An 18,690-nucleotide genomic window follows, 5' to 3' on the forward strand; every position below is an offset into this window, starting at 1 on the left:
TTTGACTTGCTCATGGATTTTTTAATAAAAAGAAAGAATTGGAATCATTCATAAACAATAAAAGTGTCAATCTATGCTGAATACTTTCCCCCTTATTTGTCATTAAACCAATTGTATAGAAATTTAATAAATGAAAAGACAAACGGATTAATCGTTTCACCGTTTAAAACTGCAAATATCATATGTGCAAGTAATTGAAGTAGTGATGGTCACATACAGCAATTTTATTACAGGAAGAGTTGCAATAATTAGCACACTCAGACAACACCAAGCCCACCTTATCAGGTACCGTCTTATGAGCGCAGCAGCAGTTGTAAGGAAAGCTCTCTCGCGCCTCAACAATAGAGTGGTAAGTACCATTACGCGGGTTAAACGGGGGGAGTTTTCTTTAGAATAAACGTATTTTCTCTATCATTACTTAAGATATATTAATTTTGTCGAACATAAATGATTTTAAACAAAGATTTGTGTTACTAAATCTGCTATTGGCTTCATCAAATCAATGGTAACGCAAATTTAACAGATAACTACTTTTCAGATTCCCTTTGGAAATTGATGTGTGGACTCTTCTTCTCCGCCGCCGCCTCTTACAGCAGGAGTACAGAGACAGTACAATTATGGATCCGACCCGGGGATTTAAATTCTTGGACACAGTGGCATGCTCTGCTGCCCACTAAAGATGATTATACAACAAGAGGAATTTTAACAAGCGTATCAGGTAAAAATTTTACACTGTGCACTTAAGTATTTTTTTTCCAAGTTTAACTTTAAAATGACACTTTCGTGGCGTTGCGTTGTCGTTATTTGCATTTCACCACAGCAGCACAAAGTGTCCTAAAACCGAGTGATGATGTTGTAAAATTAGCTTCAGACTGGAGCTGCTGAACAAATAACGGTCTTTGTGATTCAACGCTGCTTGATCATCAGTGACTACTGCGTTATCCCAGGTGACCAACGTGGTCATATTGAGGACAGTAAAATTCGAAAGTGGCTAAAATCCATTTAAAAAAATCATATTATGTTTATTAATGTAAAAAAAAATATACGACAGGATTCAGCACCAGACTGCTTGAGGAGTGATAAGTGGCAAAAGTCCACATCTGCAGGAGCTCCCGCAGTAGCGTCTTGACATATTCAGTCCGCGGAACATCATGTTGGTGAGATCCTGAAGAACAAATATTTGCAAAGCCACACACATTATCCAGCATGAAAAAGGAAGCATGCAACACTTCTGACCCTTCACAATCTTTATGCGGCTTGAGGTTGTAGAGTTTCAGGTTTGTACAGTATGATTAGGGGACCCACTGACATGGGGACGACGTGATTTAATTTTCCCACGAAATGCGATGACTTGAGTCAGGGAGGAAGGTAGGGGCTGGGGTCTATTCCAGCCAGCTTGGTTTGCAGCCATGGGGGATGGTAGCCCTCAGCCCAGTGAAAATCATGCTTTGTGAAATTCGAAACCTTCTTTGTACCACTTCAAGTGCAGCAAGAAAAGTGGGCATGAGGCACATAGTTGTTTTGTCACTGCTGTGGTGATCAGACTTCATATCTGAAGATATTCGATGCGTTGCATGATGCCTGGATCACGTGATGCTGTAAAGTACAGGGCTTGTACTGAACTGACTACAATTCCTGCAGCATGTCACCCTAAACTAAACCAAGGCTTGAGTCTTAAGATGCTGCAGGAATCACTTTGTCTATAATACAAGTGATATAATTCATATTTGTCTCCTCAGAATGCAGTGGTAAAATAATAGCAGCTTGTGGTGGAAATGTGTGTGGACGGTTGTGAATGAAAAATCAGCGTCAGAACCATTGATAAAAGTGCATTACTGCGCTTTTATGTTCTTACTGTCGATCAGCCGGTGAAATGGTGTGTGTAAAGCCTTAAAATTAACATTCAGATGGAATGATAATGCATAACAGAGACAGAAACTGGAGCTGTGATATTAACGTGATTGTGAGTACATGTGTTGTGTGTGACTGCTGGCTTTTACACATTCACATTTATTTTAAAATCAAATAGAATTTCACATCACAGATGGAAATTGTCTAGATTATTGAAACTATTTTCACAGCTCTACAATTACACTGTCTTGACTGTATAATATATATATGTAGACCTTTCATTTCATAACAAGTCACATTAGTATGTTAATTTGACTATATATTAAATGCATGCTTTCTAGATAAACCGTGTATGTATATGTTGAGTTTGTGTAAAAGCAACTCTGACTCCATGCACAAAACATTCAACAGCTGTTCTATATGTCAGTCTTCTGCAGTGGCACCCAAACTGTCACATTGCTGACATAAGTGGAAGCTTTGGGCTGAATTGCGCAACAGCTCAGAGGGGACATACATGAACGTAAAACATATGTGCTGAATTTAAAATTGTAATTGAGTCATAATCTAGTGTCTCTCCCTGTAGTGACATTCATAGAACTAGTGATCAAACCATGTACTTGACTCCGAGAGGATGTATGTTTAAGTATACCTGCAGCGACGTCAAATTAGCCCTATTGTTTGTCTGAGGCGAGTTCTTTCCTTAGCAGTTTGCCTGCAGGGTTTTTTATGTCAAATAAGAAGGGAAGCGTGGAGCTCAGGTTTAAAGCAGGAAAGTTTAGGGTTCTACCTTTATAACCTTCTCCCTCATGCTCAAGTCTCTATAATAGCTCTCTGTTTTCCCGACAAATGGCCTTACCTACTGGGGTGTTCCGAGAATAGTACCACAGTTTTACCTGATGCTTTCTGTGAACTCTTTGCTGCAAGGGATGAGATTCCCACACAGTTTACAGGTCCCGTGTTTTGTTCGTGTTTTTCAGAGACCCTTGTGATAGAGGAGCTTTGGCATGCACCTCCCCTATTTGTTCACGTAGCTCTGATCCTCTGCCAATCTCTGGCTTTCTCATGCTAGGGAGGAGAATATCTCTTTTTCTCTACAGAGGTGGAAGGGGTGATAATAGCACGCCCAGAGAAGCATAGGTCACAGTAGAAGACCCTGAAAAGATGTGAGGAAAAGAAATAATGGTTGCATGTTATGATGAGAAGGTAGAAAAAAGTAGTGGTCCAGGGATTCTGGCAGGAGTAGAGGCCGTGTGTGTGTGTGTGTCTTATGTGTAATGCCCCTTTACGTACCACAGGCTGACCTCCTACCTCCCAGCTGTTTAGATGCTCCAGAGGCTGTTGTACACAGCAGCTATTGTTCCTCCTCTCAGCCAGTCCTCCAGCTCAATAATGCTGCTTCTGTCCCGGGCCAGGACTCTGTAGTCAGAGGAACACCAGGGCTCAGTTTGCCCGTTTGACCGCTACTCCTTGTGTCTAACTGCCACTGCTTGCATCACCTCCACCACATCCTAATGCTTTTTCCATGTGTTTCCCTGTTCTTGGCTTTAACATTGCATCCACCACCATAATGTGTATCTGATACGTGAAAGTGAACAGGTTTCCTCACAACATGCTGACGATAGGCCAATGAAATATGGAGCATTTCAATAAGCACTGTAGTAGATTAAGTTTGAAAAGTGCAACCTGAATGAGTTTTAGCGCTATCCTGACCCTGGTTTGAAATTTGTGCTCTAGCACATTGTGTTGTTTATGGGACCGAGTTGATGATAGAGGACTGTGCTTCTTTAATCAACATTTGATAGCTGCACACTGCATTGTAATGGGGCACCGTGGTGTCGTGTGGCTGACCTAGCTTATTCTTTCAGCTGAAGCTTCTCCAACATCTGCAGAAGCATTGCTAGTCTGAAACACAGGGAGTCACATATTTTATTTAAGGGAAAGGCTTCATATAAACATCAGCTTTATACCTGAAGATTACATATCTATCATCATTTTTTGTTTTGTTTTTCTAATTTATGTAAGTGTCCTCTGACACAGGCTTTCTAGGTTTTTCTTAGTCTAGAGGAAAGACAGTCGTACTTCTGAACACAAAGGACAGTTTCGGAAATTTACTGTATATTCGGTTAAAATAAACACAAATGCTTTTTGTGTGATGAGCAAAGAGTATCATAATGTGATCTCTCAATTTGAAAATATTTGTCATCTTTATATATTTATGATACCAGAGAGAGTATTCCTCTGCTTTCCCTGTAATGCTCAGTCACAGCTTTCCACCTAATTATCTTCCTCATTTCTCTAATAGTTAGCATTCTGGTGCTTTAATTCTCTGTCTGACACCCGGGGGAAGACAGAGTGTTGACGGGGTTTCTCAGTAAGTGGACATGATAACTCTGAAATAGACCTGTCTGACCCTGTCTCCGCTCCTGCCAACAGGGCAAAAACATTGAAGCCATATGAGCCAACAAACAACTCTCCGCCTGTTGGCCTCTGCCCCTTTCTATCATTTTTTAATCGGTCTCCATCTGTCCTGAAAATACTGCCTTGATTTATTTTCAGTCTTCTTCTTTCTGCATAGTATTTTGTCCTTTTCCATATCTTTTAACCAGGTCTTATTCACTACATTACTGGTACAGCACATGTTTGTTTTCAACAACCACAACAGCAACAACAACAATAGTGCATATGTTTGAGTGCATGCAAAAAATGTATGTGTTATCACGTCACATTAGGTTCCGATTACTTTTAGAACAGGTTCGTCTCACTCTTATAATGGTATTTTACAGGAGTTGTGTTCAGCTGCAGCCTGGTGAATAATAAAACTTCACTTATGCTTTCCAGCTTCAGAAATATATTTGTTCAGACTAAGAATGTATGTGTCAGTCTAAATGTTGAGTAGAGATGATAGAATGCTGCCAAACTGAAAGTGAGGAGGGAAGCAAAACACTAAATCTTGCTGTTTTGGCTAATAGATTTGCTTCTCTCTTGATTGTTTTATGGATGTCAGTCAGTCAGTCATCCCCAGATTACCACCGCTATATCCGCCACAGCGGGTCAAGGGGAGCCAGAGCCTATTTCGGCAGCATAGGGCGTGAGGCGGGGGACACTCTGGGCACGACGCCAGTGCATCTCGGATCCACACACAAAGACATACAACCATGCACACACAGACTCACTCCTACGGGCAATTTGGAACGGCCAATCAACCTGAAGTGCATGCTTTTGGAGGTGGGAGGAAGCCGGAGAACCCGGAGAGAACCCACGCAGACACGGGGAGAGCATGCGAACTCCGCACAGAGTGCGTGTTGTGAGGCAGCAGCGCTAACCACTGTGCCACCGTGCCGCCCGTTTTATGGATGTGTCCTGTAAAAATAATAAACAAGCCCTCCAAGCGTTCGGTCAGTTATACTCAAGCATTTTGGAAAATGAGCACCATGGTGTCCTGTGGCTGACCCAGCTTATTCTCTCAGCTGAAAGCCAAAATGAGCTACACAATGGGATAGACTAAGGGCCGCTGAGGACACTCCCCTGGTGTCATGTGTGCATTTGGATGGTAAACGTAGTCCGATACCTCTCTCAGCACAATGTAACCTTGGTGTGTGCCAGCAGTGAACTGGAGACAGGGCTCTCCTCTGTAGTTCTTGGCACAAGCACTGCCAGTGGGTGCCTCTGTGTATTTCTGCCTGTAACGTCCACAGTTTGGTTATTCTTAGTGCACCAACAATGTAGTACCTGGTACCTGTGTTCTGTCCTTTACGTAACACAGTTGTAAATACTGCCAGTTGACTTCAGGCTCATTTCTGTGGTTGAACACAGACTTGCATATATTTAACTAGTTTTGATTATGCAAAACTCAATCGTGAGGCTCTCTCACAGTACCTCTGCTTTCCTCTCTTCTGTCTTGATTTCTTTCCTTCACTGTTCAGTCCTCTCATTGACAGATGGGTTCTTATTGAGCTGGAACGGTTGATGCCCTGGTCGTTGTGGCGATGTGTGATGACTTATGATTGCCAAAGAAATGAGAGACAAGGCATGTTTATCCCGTCCTAGGCACAAATCCCCCCGTGTTTGGACTCAGACGTTTGTATTCAATTACAGACATGCGGCATTTTCATTAGGATCGTCATAAGTGCTCATTTTTCTTCTGGGTTCCACTCGTTTCAGTGGGTGGGAGTATGTGGAATAACAAGGAAGGAGAAGGGAGGGGAAGACAGTGAAGGATTAGGCTGAAGTTGAAAATTAAGGATTCACTGCGCTGTTATTTCAGGCAAATAATGTGTTTTGTCTGTTCATATTTACATCCAGGGCAATCCCGTCTGCATCCCTATGTAAACTTAAAATGTTAAAATTGTTTAATTAAAGTGGTTGCTGAATTTGTTGAGAAAAGAGGGGAGGAAAGGGGGAAAGAAGTGCTTACCATTGCAGTGTGTTTGTTCACTATTCACAGCTGGAGCGCCTGTGCAGACAGACGACTGCTGCCTTCAATTAGGAGCCGATATTCAGCCATTCACTTACTGCTCGCGGCAAGGTTTCTTTGTATTTGCATAAGGCTCAAGAACCAGGCTTGTCTGATTTGTACTGGGTGACAGCTCAGCAGAGACCACTGGTGTTGTCTTTCTCATATGACAAGATCAGAGTATAAGCCAGTCAGTCATCTTCAGATTACCACCGCTGTATCCACCGCAGCGGGTCACGGGGAGCCGGAGCCTATCTCGGCGGCAAAGGGCGTGAGGCGGGGGACACTCCTACGGCCAATCAACCTGAAGCGCATGCTTATGGAACCCACGCAGACATGGGGAGAGCATGCGAACTCCGCACAGAGCAGGACTCGAACCAGGGTCCACCATGTTGTGAGGCGGCAGCACTAACCACTGCACCACCGTGCCGCCCCAGAGTATAAGCAAATAAGTAAATCTCACTCTTCTTTTTTATGAAATTGTTACCATGAAATGCCTGATCCAAAGAATTCTACTCTTAAACGTGTACATTTTCAACAAGCACTTCTTGTTTACCACTTCTCATACACTGTATGTTAAAGCTCAGGAACTCAATCCAACAAAGCACTACGGAGAAGAGGTCAGGTGGAGGTTATGACATTCTTATGGGTGACTTCATGCTTCAGTATTCATCCTTCGTTCTATACCAGTGGAAATACAAACACAAAGTAATGGGATGTTTTTGCATTTTCAGATCCCAGGCCTGTTTAGACCATGCTAACATTTAAAAAATGTATCATGTGTGATGAAATCAAAGGCAGTTTCTCACATTAAGATATGGGGGAGAAGCTAGCGACACAGCAGCCTCTTACATAACTGCCTTTCATTTATGGAGACACACATGCTCACGGTTTGCGTGTCAAGGCTACTGTTACGTAAGAATGGGGAAAATACTTGTGTCCAATATAAATCTTATTGCGCTCCCGTGAGTAGTCTACTAACTTCAATGTTTGACACGGCATTTTATTAATTTCCTTGATCCGGACCAGTTCTATATCAGTGTCCATCTGTCATCATATGTATGCATAAGAGCATAGGTTTGTCGCTGGACCTTTTCTGTTGCTTGTACTGCTGACTATGTAGCCAGCTATCCAACTGTAAAATTAACCACCAGAGCCAGTCATCATTGTGCTGTTTCTGTGAGCCAATCGACTCACCACTGAAATGCTAAAGTGCTGTGGCTCAGAGAATGCAGTGCTGACAATGACACACGTAGGCACTCATATTTCTCGTGCATTATTTGCTCATTTGTATGTGATTGTAGATTTAGGCACAAAATGGTCCTGAAGCACAGAGTTGTTTGACAGTTTCATTGCTGTCTAACTGCATAGCTTTCAGGGATTATATATTTGCATTCACATTTACTTTGGACTATAATGGCATCTCCTTTCATGCCAGAAACAATAGATTAAAAATGCAGCACATTCTGTGTTTTGCTGTAGTTGAAATATGCATATTCAGAATTTTGGGCGTGAATAAAATGGTTCTCTAGGTGTTGTTTGGATTTAAAAATGTACCAACACAAAACTTCATGATGACAGTAGGTACTATGATTGCTCTGCTTGGTTTTTATAATCTACCACTAGTCCCTTTTTTATTTTATATATTTAAATCCTTTGTAATCCAATTGACCATTCTTTTTACCCACCTGCTTTTTTGCAGTCACTTCTCATCAGTGCATAAGGAGAGGTAAACCCCAGTCTCTACATGGATGCTTCTACTTAGATGATGCAGTGACAGGTGTTCTAACTGAGGTAGTGGTTTGATAAATGATACAGACCATTCAAAGGGCAGAATGTGAAATGGAACCTCTTCTCCTCTTTTCTCCTGTTGAAAAGAGGAGAAAAAGCTCAGTGTTGCCGCAATAAATGGCCATCTGCTAAATGACCATGTGCTTTATCCACCATGATGGGTGGTACATTGACAGAGACAATATAGGTAGTCCTCAACCTACAAACACAATTATTTCCAGAAGGCTGTTCTTAAGCTGAATTGTTTGTATGACGTCATTTATTAAATTTTAATCTAATTGTGGGCGGCACGGCACAACAGTGGGTTGTTGCTTCACAGCAAAAAGATTTTGGGTTCTCCCCGTGCCTGCGTGGGTTCTATATGCGTTCTTAGGCTTCATCCCACCTCCAAAAACATGCAGTTTAGGTGTATTGGTCATGTCAAAATTGCCCGTAGGTGTGAGTGTGTGTGTGTGTGTGTGTGTGTGTGTGTGTGTGTGTGTGTGTGTGTGTGTGTGTGTGTGTGTGTGTGTGTGTGAGTGTGTGTGTGTGTGTGTGTGCGTGCGTGCATGCGTGCGTGAGTGTGTGTGTGTGTGTGTGTGTGTGTGTGTGTGGTTGTTTGTCTTTTGTGTGTCTACGTGGGTCACCCAAAAGTCCCCTCATCCTGTATCTGTAGTCCACTGGGGTAGGCTTCCACAACCCCTGCAACCTTCAAAAAGAAAATCGATGGATAGATCCAGAATTGCCATTTGAGGTCATTTAAATGTCATTTTATACTCTAAATATGAAAGAATGACAGTAATCCCTCGCATATTCACGCTTCAAGTTGTGCAGGTAGTCTGAACGTAGTAACGTGATACCGTACGCACATGCTATTGGTTGACAGCATCTGTGTGCACTTCTGTGTATTAAAGAAACACTTTTCTTTCATAAAAATGTGCTTTAAACAGTCTATTAGAGTGTGGGGAAAGGTAATACAGATATAAGGTGGTTTAATGTCAGTATGGGAAGGGTTCATAAACGTTTAAATTACCGTCAATAATAAAATAAATACTTTGTCGCTATACTGCAGAATTTCGTTTTTCTTAACGAGAGAATCCTATATTCCCTGAAATTATTTTAAAAATTGCAAAACATAAAAACAAGACTTTAATGGAATGAAATACTGTATTACCGTAATGTAGCTTACCTTTAGAGCGAAGGACAGGAGGGAGGAATCATTGTCGGAGAGAGGCAGAGTTGTCATCGGAGAGATTGTTGCGTTTCTTTACCACTATCTTGAAATCAGCATCTACTGTTGGTTGATTATTTAGAGTTGTTCACAGAGGCACAGCCCAGGAACAGGCTTAGCTGCTTATCAAGTTGAGCTGTAAAGTAGTGCAGCACTGACCCACTGTCAGCAGCAGATGGACCGCAGTCACAGTGAGGCAGTTAATGTTATTCAGATCTTGTTTGGGTCTGACAGCAAACCCAAATGCCGACAGGTGATGATGGAGCACCAGTGTCTTAGAGAACATTTTGTTCCTGACACTATTTTTGAGAACTTGCAGATTTATGATATATAGATCTAGATGTCCTCATGAAAACCCCAAAATATGTGTGTGTGTGTGTGTGTGTGTGTGTGTGTGTGTGTGTGTGTGTGTGTGTGTGTGCGTGCGTGCGTGCGTGCGTGTATGTGTGTGGGCCTTAATCAGCCCTGGCTGGCTAAATGCCAGATCAGTGTTTGGAGTTAAATGGTAAAAGCTTTGCATGAGCTGCCTGGAGGAAAATCATCCTTCTCTCATTTGACAGATAAATCAGTAGCCCACATCGTTCAGTCCCATAGTGTAGGATAAGGTCAAAGGTCATTTTGCGATTGTGTGCTTTTATATTAATGTTTGCAGTGACTCGAGGCAAGAGTCTGGCTTGTGTAGCTGAGTCTCAGGAGGAAAGATCTGAGAGACGGGCCAGGCCTTGCCAGGGGAAATGATGCCGCAGAGCCACTTCGTTTTCCTTTTCCTTGATTTTCTTTATTAGCTCTCTATGCATTCGTTTTCTCAGTCTCCTGTATTTCTCTCTTGCTCCCACCCCAAGAGACTATCTGTTTCTTACCATATTCTCCACCTTCCTACGTTCTACTTAGAATAAGTTGGAGCTGCTAGCCAATGCCGAGCGTATCCAGTGAGACAAACAATGGCTGCCAGTTTATTGTTTGCTCGCATTAACAGCGTCTGCGTCTGGGATATTTTATGCAGATCTGCACTGAGTTCAAATAAAGGTAACATTACAGCAAGATAGAGGAAGCAGAGTGGGGCGGTTGTTCACATGAACAAAATTTGCTTAAACCTAAATGAAATGTTACAAATGCAAAAGTTTGTGCAGGATTTCTCTTTTCATTTCTTCTGAGTTGTATAACTAACACATTGGAAGACCGATTATTGTCATTGAGTCACCGTCTGTACTTTACTGGAAAATTGTTGTCAATACTATGCACATTCTTTGTTATGTGTTTCACTGTGTTGTGGTATCCAAGTTTAGCTGGAAAATTAGCCTTTTAGAGCACACTGATGAATTGATTGAGAAAAATGTTATGTATGTACAACCACTTTAATATGTTTCTCTTTGTACTCATTGAAGATTTTCAGGGAACAGAATAGTCCATGTATTTCGGCTCTTCATTGCCTTCAAACGTTATTGCAGAGTTAACGAAAGTAAAAGTTTTTCCCACTTTCCCCACTAGTCAAAGTAGAGGGTACCCTACCCTCCATCAGTTTTAGATCAGCTTGAGGCGTCTGTTATAGAGTTTATTCTCAACATTGTCTATTTGTTCTTGCTAATGGGGGATTGTTGGGTGTCTACTGGACAAAAAATTGGTGTAAACTGGCTCTTGTAATGTATCTTGTTGCGCTATATAGAAAGATTGAATTGGATTTAAAGTCAGAACATAGGGAACATTAATATTAAGTCAGGTAAAGAGTATGGTATCCATATTTTATCAGTTTCAGGAGTTGCTCCAGTTCCCATCAAATGAAGAGCTCCTATGTACTGCAAACAGGAGGAGGTGGACTTAGCAGCTGTTTATCTAATTTCAAAAGTCCTGAGAGACCCTTTGGTCACAAAGCAATGAAAATTAAACTGTGTTAAAAGAGCCAAATGACTATGGTATCTTCACACAGTGCTCCATGTTGAGAGGGTTAGCCAAACTCTGACTGACCAGGATAGATAACAATGAGTTGTGTGGAAGCAGTGATAGGAACTGTTGATAATTGTGACTGTTTACACACACACACACACACACACACACACACACACACACACACACACACACACACACACACACACACACACACACACACACACACACACACACACACACACACACACAATGAGGAGAAGGCCGGGGGCTTGAAATATGTTCACTGATAAGAGAGAAAAATAGAGGCAAACTGCAGGAAGAATTGGATTTGCTTCCCTTTCAAGATGTGACCATAGAAGACAACAGAGAGCCTGACAGTGCCTGGTGGCAGCCAAAACTCAGAGAGACAATGGAGTGAGAGGTGCTTTGGTCTCCGTCTCCTCTGCACCATTGTCTCCAATATCGCCTTCACCTGAGAAGCGACATTGTAATGATCTAATGATTAGATCTGTAGGGATTAACTGAATATCTGTGCATCGCATATATAGCACCCTTAAAATAAGTATTGCAAATCACACAATGCAGCCGCCTTTGATTCATCTCAAATTTAAAAAGCTCTTTTCACTCTGGAAAAGCTGTCAGGCAGGAAATGAATCAGTGGCTTAGTTATTATTCAATATAAAGACAGAGTAAGTGGATGAGGTGGCCTTAACTGAGTCAGTCGTCAATGGCGTTAAAAGAAGATAATGAGATAAAATTCAGTCTTTTAGAGCCAATACTTGTTGTTCATTTGCCTCCCAGCGTGCTTGAATTTGTATCCTGAAAATATTCACCGTCCGTTATCCCTTGTAGTAGCCTTTCAAACTGTCAGGAATATGTGGGTTACGCTATGGTGTGGGGTTGCTGTGATGCCATGAGACACAGGTCATATGATGCCTGCAGCTGACCTTTTGAACCCTTATGAGCGTGCTTTTCCTACAGATACAAAGTAGCCCTGAGGTTAGAGACCAACCACATCCTGCCTGCCACAGCACCACATATCCTTCTGAACATATGTGCCAGGAGAGTTCAGTATTTTCAGTAGAAATTATTTATGTAATATGATGTTTTTCAGCATTTCATTGAAATTGTTAGCAAATATTAGATTATTGTAGATAATTTATTATTAGTGTATACGACAGCTGGTAAATTACTATTTGAGGTCAGACAATAGCACAACATTTTAATGACATTATGTGGATGAACTTTGTCTGCTATCAGTGGAGAGTCAAATTAGCCTATAGCTAACTGTTAATATCTTGAGACATTTAACTAGCAGAGCCAAACACCACAGCACCGCTGTTGGCACATTTTGATTTTAAGCCAAATAGAAGGATAGCCTGATAACTAGGAGGCCATTTGCGTTCAATCCAGGTCAACAGACAATTTGTTTGGGCCAAAAACACGTCACTTAGCAAATGAAACTTAACAGACACATAACCACACATGGTGCACCATCTCATGCTTCACTGAATGGCTACTCGGTGAGAGGCTGAGTTATGAACCAATGTTTCCCACGGTACCAGTCGCTCTGTCCCATCAGTCAAGATCAGGATTGAAAACAGCTGGAGGAGTGCTAGCTAGCCATTAGCAGCTGGTGTGCTTGTGATCTAAAACTCAGAGCAGGGCACAGAGTGTCAGATCAGAGGTGTATGTAGTATTTAACATCAAGGATCATGTAGATTTACAGTAAATACAGACTGAAGTACTTCAGCTGGCTGTTGTTTTTTTATGTTTCAAGATTCCTTCTTCAAGCAGTAAGGTGACTGTCATCAGCCGGTTAAGCTTTCAGCAGCTAGTGACTGGTGGATCAGTGTATTTTTGCATCTTTGTTGAAAGTTTATAAATCACCATAATAATAATTTGTGTAATTTTGTATTAGTGGGCTACACTGTGCAGTTTATTAAAATACAACTTTTACTTGTTTTTGTATTAAGCAGCCCTTGCCATGTTTTGTTCCCAGTTAGCTGAGACGTGGTTAAATGATTTAAGTTCTGATCACACCAGAGCTTGGTGTCCTCCCAGTGCTCTGTCCTGTTGCTCCGTACCCACTGGCATTGCCTCAGGCCTCCTCAGAGCAAGGGCACCTTCACTTACCATCACCATCCTGGTCTGCCAGCAGATTTGTTCCCAGAATAGTCTCTCATACGCTGACACAGACTGTGACATTGTACATAAACTCAAGAGACAGCTTATGAGGTTTGCACAGCTGCCCTGGGCACCGTCTGATCAGTCCATTTCATCCCAACAATTATTCTCTCTTCCTCACTTTTCACCTTTCAGCTGCTGCCAAGCTCCACTCAGTTCACTAAATGGCTATGAAATGGGTTGTTTGTGATTGGCTGTCACTCTACCAGCATTAACTTACAGAACAGGGTGATGTTTGCCGGGTTGCATCATGCCTACACTGTGGTGTAAAAGTTTGGTGTAAATAGATTTTTTTAACTGTTGGAGAAAAAATGTTTCCTTTTGTATTGTTTCATTGTGTTATTTTTTGTTATCATTTTATCTTATTTTAACATTTTCACCAACAGATTCCTTTAATCTCATTTTGGTACTGTAAAGTTAAGTAAAGTCAAGTCCTTGTTAAGTTTGAAGTAAAAACACATGAGATTATACGAGGGGAAGCAAAGAAGTAAACTAGTGGTGGTCACTAAAAGCACTGAGTACCATATTATCCTTAAAAGGGCTTTTTCAAAGCCTCCTAGCAATGTCACCAGACTCAAAACATTCTTCATTCTCTGACCATGACGTACTGTTTGATGTAAATCAGAGAAGACTGATAGAAAACAGCTCATCCACTGTGTGTTGGATCTGCACTCTTTCACCAAACATAGGTAGATGAAGGGCGGTGAAGTGACGAACATAAAAAGTACTTATGAATACTCAGAGGACACTTCAAAATGTGGAGAATTGGGGTGGGAGCTGTATCTCCTGATTCATGACTCTTTAAAGTGGAAGTGTCGCTACTTTTGACATGTGACCCTCTGGTATATTTACAATAGACTGACAGATGTGTATCAGGAGTGTATTGGCCAGTATAAATCATAAAACCTTCTATCTTGCATTAAATTATAAAACTATGTTAGAAATGAACGCATTTTCATTCTTTGTTTTCAGGACACTCCGCAAGCTTTTTTTTTTTTGTAGTTTTCAGTGTGCTTCAAATACTTGCTTGCTGGTCATTATTAAACCCTCTTTACACATAGTTTGAGCAGTTCTACCCCAGTGAAGACATTTCTCTACTCAAGCTTTTTTTATTACATTGAACAAAACAACGGCAGCACAATGCAATCCCATTGTACAATTTTGTATTCATGCCAGTGAAAGTCAGAAAAAGCCGTGACGTGTTGGCGTTGGCGCGTGATGTGACGTTTCAGATTCATGACAAGCTGCGCTATCAAAAACTATGGATTAACGTGGCAACCATTCTGAATCCCTCTTATACAGCAGCTGATTTCAATGTCTGCCCAGAGGGAAAAGAGCACACACATCTTGTCGTGTCTCTACATTTTGTAGACATTTTGTGTTTGATATTCTTCTCTTGTGAGTTAGTTGTCAGGTGTTGCTTTTTGCAGCTCTAGGTTGTGGGTTGCACATTTAACAGGTTCAAAAACATCACACTCCTGCCTGCCCTTGCTTTTGTGAAGACATCAATTTGGTGTTACTGCTTCCACTACTGGCTCAAAGGGGGCTCAGCACTCCCCCGTTCTGCCTTTTTAAATTTAATTCAGAAGGTGAGGGGCAATAAACGTGGGACAGTCCCACCCTGGTTTGGCTGGTTGATGTACCTCCACCTCCTCCCCTAAAAGCAACTTCCATTTCCAACAGCAACACAAAGTCTTCTTGTAATGTCATCTGTACATCAAGCTGATGGTGACTGTCTGCTCACAGATTTTGCTGTGTGTGTACAACTGTTGGCTGTAGCAGGCTGCTTTCCATCCAATTAAGCATGTTGAATCAGCAATGGCGCCCATTGTGAGAGAAATCAGCCTGACTGGCAAATATGCGTAATAGAAGTGAGACAGGACCAATGAAAACAAGAAGGCTGAATACACAAGAGTGTGGTACTTTCCAGCTGGAGACACTGGGTCGCTTGCATGGTTGTGTATTCTTGAGCAACAGCACCTGTCCGCTGTCTGTCTTTTAGCTAACATCGGAGGGAATGCGATGAATGGAGTGTCTGTTTAATTTGATGTTTTCTTCTCAAAGCAAGTTGTAGTCTTCTGCCTTGGGCTCTCGGGTGCTCATCGTGTACTTTTTCCTCAAAGCATTTTGTGTCATCTGAGCCAACAGGGATTGCTAGTTTGTGTGCATGTCCTTCACCTCTCTATGAACAGCATGGGAGTTGGTATAATAAATTTCCCTCGTAGGCCAAACAAGAGCAGCTGCACAGTGAGCACATGCAGACATTTATTATTAAGCAGCAGGCTTTCATTATTCATACCAGTGGGTTTCCATGCATATAGCAGAAAAACTTATTTGAGTCTGTTTGTTCATTAGACACTTAGCTCATTGATGTTGGCACACAGTATCCATGGATATTTAGCTGTCTATAGTGGGATAAAGCATGTTCACTACACGAATGTCTAAAGCTATCTAAGCCCCTGCCAACGAGTACAATGTGGGCTGTGACTAAATACTGACTCAATATAAGGATCATCATTGATTGTGATCTGAATGTGAAGTATAGTGTACAGAGTCCACTGTTGAGCCACAGTAATTCATTTTAATACACAAAGAACAGTTGATGAATTAATTGCTCGTATTGGCTGGAAATTCAACTGAAGTCTGTTTTATGGTTCCACAAAGACAAACATTTCTATTCAGAGGATTACAGTGGAAATATAAATTGCGGTGCTACAGAGACAAAACCTGACTTTAAGCAATTATCACAGTAGGTATTTGTGTTGTGTGAAGCAACTCCTGAACTTAGTTTACAGCTGCCAGGTAACATTAGAACCTTTCAGAACGCCAGCAACCGGATCTGTGCCATCTGAATACCTGAGGAGTTTTGGCGTGCCAGGATGCTCTCTTTGATCAGAGCTGGCTGTATCTGGCGGACACACGAGATGTGATGCTAAATGATTGCACTTCTTCACACCGCTGCATGATTGGCACCACTTCCTTTGTGAGATTTTTATGGAAAATGGCCATGGACAATTCCCAAACTACAGTTCCTGGATGGGGACGGCAGAAAAGCAAGGCTTTTGCATGAAAAAAGTGTAGCATCCTTTACATAGCAACCTTTAATGTGTGCTAGTTATCACAAGAGTTACAGTGTTGGCAGAAACTCAGCATTATTAAGCCGGGGAAGAAGTTTATGATGTGCCTCTCTCCCCTGTGCAGGTACTCTGCAAAGTTCCCCAATACTGGCAAACCTACTTTGCATCACAGTCTGAGAACAACTTGACAGCAATAGTGCTGCAGATCTATTTTCAGCCCACAAGAGGGATGTGTATGTTTGTTGTTGTGTGTGTGTGTAGGTGTGGGTGTGTCTACTTGTGTGTTCATAGCGCCTCAGTGGTGCAGGCCTGCAAGGTGCCATCTCACTGCTGAAAGGGTGCCTGCTGGTACTGAATTTTAATTGGACAGAAGACTCACTGGCACATGCCATGTTTTTGCCAACATGATCTAATGTGATAGGTGAGGAGGGGAGAGAAGCAATGTTGTCAACTCAAATTGTGTGTTTTTCTTTACAGTGCGTGTGATTTTCTGTAGACACATTGACCTAGCGTTTGCATCATATGCTGTCAAGTTTAGTGTGTTTGTCGACAACAAGTTTAGTGTGTTTGTCGACACCGTTTTATTGTGAACATGTGCACCACTGACCCACACAGTAATCTGATAGCAGCAGAAAAGCATTAAGATCAGAGTAAGCAATGAAATGTTTATGCTACATGTTTACTGCAATTTGGAACAGCCACAGTTGAAGGTGGGAAAAAAGCCTACCATCACAAAGAGAGGTGACATCAGATACATGGTATCAGGAATAAATGTGCAGCTTTTGGGCAGTCTGTCTCGAAGGAAAGCATGTCCTTGCATTCATACAGAAACATACAAAGACTTGTAAAAGAATGAGATTGTTACAGTCAAATTCATTTCTTACAATTTCAGACTTGGACAATCATTGTGTTAAAATGCCACGAATGACTGATTGTTAACTAGAAAATCAGAGGCAGCCCCCAGATGTGAAAGACAGAGGACGAGTCTGAAGATGCTCATGGTGAAACTAAGCAACACTTTGGTGAAAGCGCTCTGACTCCTCGGCACTGAATAGGAGATGGCTGTCTGTCCAGTGACGTGATTCAGTTGACAAATTCAGAATACAGTATGATAATTATATATTATGTATAATATTAGCATTATTGAATAAGAAAAATCTAATGAAAATGGAATTCTATTCTATGAGAAAGATAATGTAACATAATGAAGCAGCCACAACCCGATTGAGCCATTGCAGTCATAAATAAGTTTTTTAACCAGCTAAAGAAAGAGTGATCTCCTCGATGACATCTCGTTCTTCTTTCTCCTCCCATGCTTTGTGCTGCAGTAGCCGTCCCACTCTACATATCTGCTCTACAGATTCAAGCCAGATGCTCTGAGGCTTTGTCAGGAGGATCTCTGCTTCCTCTGCAACTAGATGCTACAGGTCTGCCAGTTTTCCTGATCAGACGTTCACGTTTTTATGTTTGCAGTGGCTCATAACGGAGAATGAAACACAGTTCCTGACAGACAGTAAGCCAGACTAGTCTGACCTTGAAAATGCTGTCGCTTTCATCTATGGTTTTAATATAATGGAGAGTTTGGGTAGAGAATGGCACGCTACTGTGAATATTTTGTGTTTAAGGCTTCATTTCATGTCCTAAAGTAACTTCCTTTTGTCATGTTACTTTTAGATCTTGTCTTTTGTTGACCCTTGTGGGTTACAGGACATCGATTTAAAGAGGACAAACGTCCTGCTGCTGTAATTGCTTTTATTGTATTTTTGACAGCACTCATAGATTTTCTGAAGGTCTTGAGGATTTTGGAAAACAAGTTTCCTCAGAAGAACTCCTATTTTGCCTTCTCTCCTGGAGTAGTAATGTTTGACACTGCTGGTGTGTAACATCTTGTTATATATAAAGAAAATAAACTTCATTAAAATAAGGCTCCTCATCCTTTTCTGCTGCCTATTGAGTTGAAGGTTACTTAAGTTTCATTAGCCATTTTGAAAGTATTGTTATGATATAATGGTAATCGAATTCTATGTTCTATTAACAACACCTTAGAAATATCCTAATCTACTCTTTAAACTAATCTACATGCTAAATCTTTGCACCAGTACATAAACTTTTGGTTAGAGTCAGATTCTTAATCTGTGCCCCATGTTTCCTTCTTCTTTAATTGTAATCCAGATAGGAAATCATCTTGAAATCAGCCCATGAATTTTACATCACTTGTTGATTAGATTTTTCTTGTT

At 41.4% G+C, this 18,690-nt stretch overlaps 1 protein-coding gene across 3 annotated transcripts in view; it reads left to right on the plus strand.

The window, feature by feature from the left end:
- The first annotated feature begins 584 nt into the window (after nt 1–584).
- The window catches only part of wasf1 (WASP family member 1), a 57,593-nt gene continuing 39,487 nt past the window's right edge, over nt 585–18,690 (plus strand). For 2 of the 3 annotated variants that reach the window (XM_068342784.1, XM_068342787.1), the window contains exon 1: nt 585–718. The gene's annotated coding sequence lies outside the window, so the exon portion shown is untranslated. Of the gene's footprint in view, nt 719–17,781; nt 17,881–18,690 lie in introns of all 3 variants that reach the window. The other variant, XM_068342786.1, reaches the window with a different exon arrangement.

The sequence above is a fragment of the Antennarius striatus genome, chromosome 19 (assembly GCF_040054535.1).
Source record: "Antennarius striatus isolate MH-2024 chromosome 19, ASM4005453v1, whole genome shotgun sequence".
Lineage (NCBI taxonomy): Eukaryota > Metazoa > Chordata > Actinopteri > Lophiiformes > Antennariidae > Antennarius > Antennarius striatus.